We start from the raw sequence: 10,592 nt of genomic DNA on the forward strand, positions 1-10,592 counted from the left end.
AAAAATGACCCTCATAGCACGCAAAACAGGAAGGGGAAGTTTCCCTTCTTTCTGTGACAATACACATCATTCCTGCATTAGTTTTTAACACCAAACTACCTATGTTCCTCATTTCCCCCCATTTTTCTTTTTATTTTCTTGCATTTGTGAATTAGTTCAAGAATGCTAGAAAAGTGTCAAGTTGTGTACATCCATTTCTTCTTTCACAATGTTTAAAAGTGACCGTAATTCATTTTGTAAACAAAAAAAAAAAGAAAAAAAAGAAAAAAATAAGGTTGGAATAGTGGCATAATAGGTATAACCTAACTCATTATGTTTATTAATTTTGAGACCCAGAAATAAATTCTTTTTCCTTTCTTTATTCCTGCTCTTAAAAATACAAAAAAAAATGGTTTTGTTTTGTGTTATTTTGGTTTTGTTTATTTGAGGGGGGGTGCTTTTATTTCACTGTCTGGGTTGTGGGTCTTGCTGGTTTTATTCCTTAAGTATGTACACAAGGTGATGTGAAGAGGGCCACTGTAGGGGAGGCTGCTTCGCACTCTGCTTTGCTTCAGCCGATGTCAGAAGCAGTGGTAAATCCCAGGGCCACACGCCCTTGCTTTCTTGCATGCCCAGGATGTGTGGCACCCCTGTTGTCCCCAAGATAATGAGGCATAGACTTGCTTCCCTCAAAACTCACAGAGTCTATCCAGGGAAATTCTTAAACCAGAAGGAAAGACTTTTTGCCTTTGATTCTGAGTGTCTTTCTCTCTGAATGGTGTTCTTTCTCCTTGGTTAATGTCAGTCGTCCAGGAGAATGCTTCCTACAAGACAGGATTTTTCTCCTGGCAGAACTTCACCGGAGGTACTGCCATGGTAGGTACCATTACTAAGTAGAGTAGAGCCAGGAAGCAGACCCAGGCACCTCTGCTCAGGATCCACATTCGCCAGTTCTGGGTGGAGAGTTGGTGAGTGATAAGTCGAAGTCCAGACTGCAGATTGAATGCTAAAACGCTGGTTTCTGAGTCACTGATGGTGCCCTTGTAACTAACCTCCGATTAGGCTGATGTCTGTTTAAACTGCAAAGCAGGCTTCATCAGAAATTTAGTATTAGGTCTAGGGAAAAAGAAAGCCACATTGTTGGACAGATGGTCGGTTTTGGACATCGCTCCTTCAAACGTTCAGATGATCAGAAAGCAGACAGAATTCCAGCCAGATACATGAAGAAGGAAGAAAAGAACCCCTCCAAGTCGTGGAACTGTGCTGTAGACAGCTGTGCTCTTGTTTCTGCCCTGAGAAAGGCAACCTCTTCACATCACCTTTGTGGTTTCCAGGCTAGCTTAAAGCTTTCTGGAAACCCCTATTCTTTTTTTTTTTTGTAACCTTTTTTTCCTCGCTTGTTAAAATAAATAAAACATTGAATGTTCCCCCTCTTTCTCTCTATGACTTCTTCCCTTTGGGGGTTTCATTTTGAAGTGTTTTCCTTTGGTTGTTGATTTTATCACCTACCCCCTCCGCCTTTTCCCCTCATTATTGAGAGTATAAACCTGCAAAGCTCTGCTCTACTTTGGTTCCAAAAGCTTACGCTTTTCCGCTTCTGCGAGAGCACAGGCTTCTGTCCCCTTTGATTCCAGCTGAACTTTTGTGTTCTCTAATGATACTAACACGATGTAGGTTTTACAGTCTCCTAATTTGTACTGGTAATGCAGATTCCAAATAAATAGTTTCTTTTGTTGCAAAATATATATACATACACTTGTATTTTGTGTAGATTTCTTCTTCCGTGTTGGCAATTTCGCTTCCCTACATGGGCCTGGGTTACTGTAGCTTGTGCTTTAAATAGTTACCCTAGTCTAGGCCATCAGCTTTACAAAGTGAGGGAGGGAAAAGAGGGAGAAACAGAGGGAGGGAGCGATGGAGGGAGGGAGGGAGGGAGGGAGGGAGCGATGGAGGGAGAGAGGGAGGGAGGGAGCCATAATAAAATCAACTCTACTGAAGGACAGAGTAACTCATCTGTTTTCTAAGTCGTGACTATTTGCCCAATGCTAAATGCCTTCTCTGAAAGGGTCTGGTTATAAGGCAAATTGCAATTCTTAAGAGATGCTTCAAGGGAAAGAATCTAGATTATAAGTAATACTTCTGAACCCTCCAAAGTATTCTAGATGTCACTCCAGGAAATCTGCTCACCCACAGTTGGTTATGTCTAGGGTCCCATTTGAAGCATTCAGCCTGATAGTTTGTATCCACTGGGACCCTGGCGAGGTTACCATGTGCCAGTCAGTATTTGACGTGTTTTAGCATCCACACTGTAAGTCCATGCTTCTGCCTCCTACATCATGTTTCTGTCTTTGGAGTGGGAAAGATCTAATTACCTGACTTGACTGACAGTTCGTCCCTCCGAAAGCGCTCTTCTGAACAAACATTACATTCCCCTTTCTATGCTCCAAGGCCTCTATTTTCAAGGTCCCCAAGGAGAACAGGTGAAAGTTGAGGTAGCAATCACATACCCACCCCCATCCCAATCATGATTCCAAATAACAAAGACTAGACCAGCAGAGAAGCAGTTGGAATTAATTTTTCTTTTATTTTTTTCCCCAGTTGAACAAGCTAAGTGTCAATGACCTTGAAAGAATACAGCTAGCCATTAATGATTTTGGCAACCTTACCAGAAGCCACACCAAGTCTCAGGCACTTCCTTCAAATTTCAGCATAGAAACCCATTGACAGGTGAAAGGCACAAAAGGATTAAGTTATTCTCCGATTCTTTGGAGGTGTGTGGGCCTAATCTACCCACATGGCGCATTCATTAGAATTCCCTGGAGTCATACAAAACTACTGGAAAGACTAAACCAAAAGTGTGTGATGCCTTACATACAAATCAAATAGCTTTCCTTCTATTTAATAATTTGAAGACATGTTCTAGTCAAAGGGCCTCCTCCCAATATGGTGACCAGCTCCTTTGTGGCTGATCAATTACATGTGTGTCATCTTCCACACTTTAGCCAGCCAGTGGAAGGGACATGAAGGGTTACCCATTTCTCGAAAACCTTGACGGAGAGTTGTATTTATATTTCCAAATGTCAGGTCTGAGGATAATAGTGGGAGCCTGAACAACTATTCCCTGAGCTAGGCAGCCACTTCCTAGCAGTAACTCCATATGATGACTTTCTAAATGACTGGCCGGATGACCAAGAGTGAAAACAAAAGAAAAGCTCACATGTCTGTGTCACTGAGTGGACACACTCCAAGTGACAGCACTGTTGGCTGCCTTTCTAGACATGGCTACGTTACGCCTCAGTGGGAAAGGCTGAGAAAGGAGCAACTCATATGGAGAGATAGCCAACCCAGCATTGCCTCTCAAGGGAGGAAAAAATAGAAGTACCCTTTATATGGAAATGTGTGAATGGAAATGAGGAAGATAAACTGTTCTTTAATATCTTCTAATTTGTTTCTAAACTTGGTCCTTACCACTCAATCTGTGATCAGTAGGAGGAGAGAGCTACTGAGAGCAACAACCTCCCACCTCCACAACCTCACGATCATATCGATGCCTCAAAGAATCATGGCTGGTGGCCAGCAGTCAACTTAAGAGAATGTAATCTATGCCCTAATTCGTTCATGCTGTAACAAAGCATCTTCCACGCTATAATTTATAAATAATGAAAAAAAAGAATTAACAATGAAATCGCATTGCTCATTGTTCTGAAAGGGCAAGGAAGTGGCAGCTTGGGAGTCTCGTGTGGCTTGCTTAAGGACAGCACCTGTCTTGGATTCCCGGTTCTCTTGTATAAAAGCAACAGTATCATTTTAGATTTTCTTCCCTCTTGACTGAACCTCACCTCAAAGCCCTCGCCTCATATGGAAGCTTGGAGTCCAGCATAGCATACAGGGTGGGCATCACGTAGACCATAACAAATCTAAATTGCAAGACCGAATCTGCTCACTCATAATCCATACATTCCTACATAGCCTTGAAAATGTCTACCAATTGCCACTTTGGAAGATCAAATGTGGCAAAATATCATATTCTATCTGTTTGGTGACAAACATATATCCTGCCTTCCACATTCAAGTCATTTTCTGAGAAATGGCACAAGAACTCCATTCTATGGAGTTACCCACTGGGTGAACTCAAGAAGTTTGTGCCTGTGTTTCCCCTCTGAGGAACTAGCTCCCAGGAAGAATGAAGCTGTGTAGCAAGAGCTTCTTCTCTGTTATTCCTGCACAGAAACTAAGGTGTAGCCATCAAGATGAAAATGCAGCAGGGACCACTATGCCTAGCAGGTGGTAGTGGATGGCTTCCCACCTCCGATAGACTTCCTGATCTCCAGCAGTGGTGGGGAGGGGTGGCGTATGAAGAAAGAAAAGTCAGAAAACCCTGGGACAGCAGTACCGCCCAAAGCCACATGCTTTGGAGAAACATCATCTTTTTGTCTTCCTGGGACACAGGCAAGACATAATTCAGATGGCTTTGGGTAGACCAGGTAGCCAATTGTTAACGTTTGGGTTTCACTGTGCCCTAAACCAAAGTCACTCCCCCACCCCTCACTATCCAGCCAAATTTCTAATCTAGCTCAGCAGTTATCAACATGAATTCCTTCATAACATAAAAGGCCCCAAGTGCTGGTATGTATTCAAATATGAATCTTTCATTAATAAGTACCCAGAGAGAAATTAAAGTTCAAAATAAAATCTTCCTCCTCTTATAAATTAAAAATCCGAAAGGATGTTAATCTACAGCTCATCGTCTCTGACTTCCTGCTGTGCTCATTATGCCTAAGTGCACTCACAGCCCCCACTGCCACAAGTGGGGTCTAGAGCCTTCATCTTAATGAGGCAGTAGGGGCCTCACCTGCTGGAATGAGACAGCTGTCCTGGTCCCTCCAAAGCTCAGTTCATCTAACATCAAATCTCTCTAGTATTCCACTATTTTTTTTTCCTAGAGAACAACTTGCAAAACATATGAACATATGAACTGTATCCTTTGACCAGCTTTATCCACAACACTGAGGAAACACCAATAGCAAAACAAAGTAGTAGCCAGGACCCAGTAGAGTGTGTCATGTGACAAATGGTAATGAATGACGTTAGCAGAGCTTTGACAATTTGGTGAGAAAGCCAGGGAACTCGAGAGTAGACAGAAAAAGTAAGAGTTAAGATATTTAGTCTTGCAGTACCAGTTGCTGGGTAAGGACTGTCATGTTGAGAAAAAAGCCACCAATAAGAGGTTAATCTCACTCTGCTTCCTTTGTCCTCAGGGAAACAACCCGACCTATGCATGCTGCCTCCTCTCTCCAAGAATGACCTTTGAAATATTCATGGCTTTGTGCAAGTTTCAGAAATGGAAAAGTGGGTCCGCTGTAGTCCACAGGCTGACTTGAGGCTCCCTTCCTCCCCAGGCATTCATATACATATATAAAATTTCATCCAATTTCCATCTCCTGTTAAGCGCTGCACACACACCCAGTCTCAGGTCCTTATACAGCTGTGATTTCTGCTTCTTCCTTTACTGCGAGAGGTCCAGCCTATGACCCTTCTGCTATTCCCCGTCTCAGTCAGAATCGGCTGCCAGCTGCTGAGCCCAAGCTCTGCAGACACTGCAGGACCCCGCCTTCCTTCTGCTCTGTGGGCCTAAGCTTGAGTGACAGGGTCTGCCCCATGTTCACAGAAACTGTCCTGACCTTTGTTCCTAACGATTCCCCCCTTATCTTCCCCAACTCCTTTGAAGCAAGCTGGAGATGTTTAAAATACTCCCTTCTTTCTCTATTTCCTTCTCTTCTGTCTCTTGTGTAGAGGTCGTTCCCTTTGCTCTTGGACCAAAACATTTGTTACCCTGCCATATTTTCCTAAACTTTATTTTAAATCTCCCCACCGAAATTCTGTCTCTGTCCCAAGTTTCCATTGTATCAAATGAGTCTTGCACAGCTCTGATTCCTCATACTCCACGATGCTGTCAGTAATGCCCCCAGACTCAGCCACCTATACCCCAGCAGGCCTCTCCAATGTCACTTCTTCTCCATCAGGATCCCTCCAAAGGACCCATCTTCTGGTTTACACCTTTAGAACACATGACTCATCCATTTCTCTTCCCACAGAGACAGTGATAGTAGAGTTCACTAGTAACCTTAAGTGTTTCGCTTGCTTTTCCGCAGTTACCCCTCTCCAGTGTGCCCACATTTTCTGGTAGCACCCAGGGCTCCTTCCCAAGTCACTCATGCGAACATCTCCGACTGCACTCCCCATCAACTTCCTGTCTGTTGCTGTGGTGCATTCTGGATTTCTTCCTGTGTAGTTTCCATGGTGTTTGCTCACTGAGTGCCCAACAGCCGCATCAGACTGACCCCAATGCCAGCTCCACTACTGTTACCTGGATTCTTCCCGACACGGCTTCTAAACCCAAATGAGAGCTTTCCCGTGCCAACGATTTCTCCAGCATCAGCAAGGCATCTTAAAACCCACGCCAAAATTGACAGTAGTTATTCGGACCAGGGTTAGGGCTCAATGGGGCTCAGTCTCACAGACTACCCCTGTATCAGGTCTTGTGTGCACCTGTCAAGTCTGACTGGAGCTTTAGGTAGGTTACAATCCCCTCTTTAAGTTGGATAATTGGCTAAAATAACTATAGGACTCAGGTAGCTACTCCATTTCTGTGTCCTCGTTTGCTATGAAAGATATACGCGGACAACCAGATAAAGAGGTACATAGGGTAAATGGATGGGCCCTGAGAGCAGAAGATTCTGTTCCCAAAGAGCTAGTGTGCACCTCCCCTCTGCATGGATATGTTCACCAGCTCAGTCCCAATTATTTGGGGGCTTTTGGAGGTTTTACTTAGGCATGAGCACTAGATCGCAGATCCCTGGTGGTTAACGCAAAAGTTGAAGGTACACGGCTGAAAGTGCCAAGCTTATAGTCAGCCTGGGTCTTTTCTGACCAGCTCTATTCTAAAAGTGCCTAATAGGTTAGTGATAGTTCCCTCCTTAAAATAAAACACTGTCCTGTCATTCACCGCTCAGGCAATCGCTCAGAAAATTCAGTTGCCCTAAATAAAGATTAGGTATGCGTGGAGCACCTCTAACCTGAAGATCCGGAATCCAGTGTACCCCAAGATATGGGAACTGTTAGCACCAACATGATACCACAGTGCAAAACTCCACACCTGGCCTCATGCAATGGTTAGCGCTAAAAAATATATAGAATTATTTACAGCCTAGGAGTATACGGTATATCTGATATGTAAATAAATTATATGTGTAGGGTTTGATCTTCTTCCCAATGTATCTCATTATATCTAAATAAAGTATTTCAAAATCTGAAAAACTATAAAGTACGGCTGATCCTGAGCATTTCAGACAAGGGATACTCAGCCTGTTTGTGTTTCCCATTTTATCACTAGGGTATATAGCCTTTGAGAGATTGTTTAATCTCTGTGTCTCCATTGCCTTCGCAATGAGATATCGTTAAAATCCGTAGCTACCTCATAGGGCTCCTGGAAGGATTAAATGAGTTAATACATGAAAAGCACTCAGAGCAATACCTATCAAACAGTAAAGGTGACAAATGTGTTCCTTATTAGTGTCATTCCTCCAATATATTTCACCGACACACTGTCATCCTTGAACTATTACCAATTAGAATAGCCTCCTCGTTCCAGCTTCCATTGTAAAGAAATATTAGCTATGATTATCGCCTCTCCCTCTTCCCTTCCTATTCCTCCCCACGTTCTTCCTATTCCTCCTCCCCCTTTCTCCTCTGCCCTCCTCTTTCTCCTTCTGTTTTTCTTCAATCCTTCTAGCCTGACGGCTAACAGATCCCCAACCTGTCATCTCCGGAGTCTCGGTACATCTTGCCTCATTTCTCTTTGACTTCCCCACAGCTTCTATTTTGATCACAAAATTACAAATTAAAAAATTATTAATCTCATTTCCTCTTGAAAATCTTGGTGAATTCTTAGGGGCAGGGTAGACCAAGTGTGTATTGAAATGCCCTTGGCCGTGGTCTCTTGTCACGACAATAGAAAAGTACCTAGGATGAGAGCTGTGGTCAGAAAATGAATGGTGGTTGGCAGGGAAGTCCTGAGCTGAACATTGACTCTTTCTGGGGAGGTGACCCTGTAGGCCTTGGGGAAGTCGGGACAGAGCAGTGATGGTATGATGTGACTCACATTTCAGAATATGACTTTAGCAACTGCTGTGCGTAGGCCACAGGCAAGCCAGTTTGGAAATAAAGAGCCACTGAGGAGTTGATGACTGTATTTTGGGTCAAAGATGAGAATAGTGGTGTGGCCCCAGAGAGATCCTGATACCATAACATGTACATTGCAGGAGCTGGGGAGTTGACTCAGCTGAGCAAGCATGTGATAGTATGAGTTTGATCTAGGAAACTATATGAAAAAAAAAGCCATAGTGGAATATAATCCCCATGCTGGGAAGTGGAGACAGGTGGGTCCATGGCATTTACTAGACATCTTGCCCAACTGGATTGATGAGACTCAGGCCAATGAAAGACTGTTTCAAAAAACACGGTAGACAGTTTCTGAGAAATAACACCCAAGGTTGACCCATGACTTCACACACACACACAGAGCACTTTACTTTGATGGGGGAAATGTACAGATTCCTTCAGTCCAGAAGGAGTCTCTTCTTGTATGGCCTACTCCAAAGATATCCCTGCTCAGCGCAGCAGATGAGCCCCACCACCCAGAAGCCCCCAAAGTGCTCCGCTGATCCCGTTCTTATAACGCTGATGGGTTTCGTTGGAACTGTTTATGCTCTGCCTCCCTTGTGAACTGAGAGTTTCTCGAGCTCATTTTACTTATCCTCAGTGGAAACGAAAAGGTAGATGAGACTTTATCCCAATTACAACCTCGAATGGGATGGGACTGCACAAGGACGCCCATACTCACCGCAGTGAGTTCATGGTTGTCAAATCAAAAAATAAGGAAAGATATAGCAGAAGCCAGACCACCATGGGCTGGAGCTGCAGTGTTCTTATTGGCAATGCTGGTTGTAGTATAGTGCCAAGGGTGGTGTGTGGCTTAACCCAAGTTTCTACAAGTCCCCAACACTAGACTCGGGCAGCACCGTAACCCATAGATAGCACAGTGCTGAGAAGTAAGGGTCATGCCAAAACATGAGAGGCAGAATTGTGGGATATTCCAGGAAGCAGCCAGTGCAGGATTATCCCAGGTTGCTCTAGGCATATTCTTTTTTTTTTTTTTTCTGCAGTTATAGTTGTTGATGCAAAGCTATCTCCCTTGTGTCTCTGGGTGACATTTGTTACTTAGCTTCCCTGTCCTTAAATAGAACTCCTGTCCTTTTCGCTGCATTGTTCCTCCTTTGCTAATGCTCTGTCTCCCTCCAAGTCCCAGGAAGAGCACTTGACATTTGTTAGTGGTGCAAGAGCATCATTTGCTGAATGTGAATGGAAAACTAAGTTTCCCCAAAGGCTGGAGATGAGCGATGACCTCAGAGCTCCTCACCCTTCCAGCACAGCAGCAAGCCCCAGCCATGCCAGGTCCTAGAGGAGAGCTGACCCATCCTTGCTACACTCTACCTGGAGACCTGTTTCCGTCATCACCATGTATATCTCAAAGGTCAAAGGTGATGGGTGACAAGATAGGGTGAGTGGAGCTGTAACAGTTCACTAACCACCAAACTTTTCCTGATGCCTCAGTTGGACATGCTCAGCGAAGCGGGCTGGGTCTGGGAAAACAGCTCCATTGGTACAGTGCTTGCCATAAGGGCACGAGGGCCTGAGTCTGAGCTCCAGGAGCTCTATAACAAGCAACGGTGTACACTTATAATCTCAATACTGGGGAAGTGGAGACAGGCAGATCCCCTGGGACTTATTAGCCATCAGCCTAGTTCCAGGCCAGGGAGGGACCCTGTCTCAAAACACAAGGTAAAGGACAGCCTGAAGAATGACACGGGAAGTTGACCTATGGCCTCCATGCCTGTGCATGTACACCCACACACTCATGTCCACATGTTCACACATAGACACATATGCATAGACACACACACACATACACACACACACTTCCTAGCCCTTCCAACATCTATGTAACATCTGCCTGCTATTCATAGGATAGGTAAGGTTGATCTGGTCCTAATAGCACCTATAATAAAGACTACTGAGTTGGTCAATAGGGTCAGCAATGTTTTCTTAAGTAACCACCTCAGAAGCTCAAGCTGTCCAATTAACTGAATATGTAATAATAGATAACAAAGAGAGCGCTAAGCTGAGAACCACTGGGGGCATGATTAGTGGCAAGAGAAACTGGGAGTAGAACCTGCTGACCAGGAATGTCAAAAGACAGTCTTTGGAGAAGTCAAAGGTCAGAGAGTCAAAGTGGGGGGGGAGGGCTTGATGCCATTTCCCCATCCTTTCTCTATGTGATGGGTGCACCTGCCCTCAGCACAGCTCACCCGTCACATCTGCAGGCTTCCACCCTGCCGCTGTTCCCTGAGTGTACTGGCCTGCAACACCGCTGGCTTTTCCCACCTGCATGTTAAACATCTATGAACAAGGATCAAAAGTATTTGTAAATGATTATATGTTGAACAGACACAGACTTTGTGTCCATTATTCCCTAAAAACCTAATAACAACCGA

The sequence above is a fragment of the Arvicola amphibius genome, chromosome 12, assembly GCF_903992535.2.
Source record: "Arvicola amphibius chromosome 12, mArvAmp1.2, whole genome shotgun sequence".
Classification (NCBI taxonomy): domain Eukaryota; kingdom Metazoa; phylum Chordata; class Mammalia; order Rodentia; family Cricetidae; genus Arvicola; species Arvicola amphibius.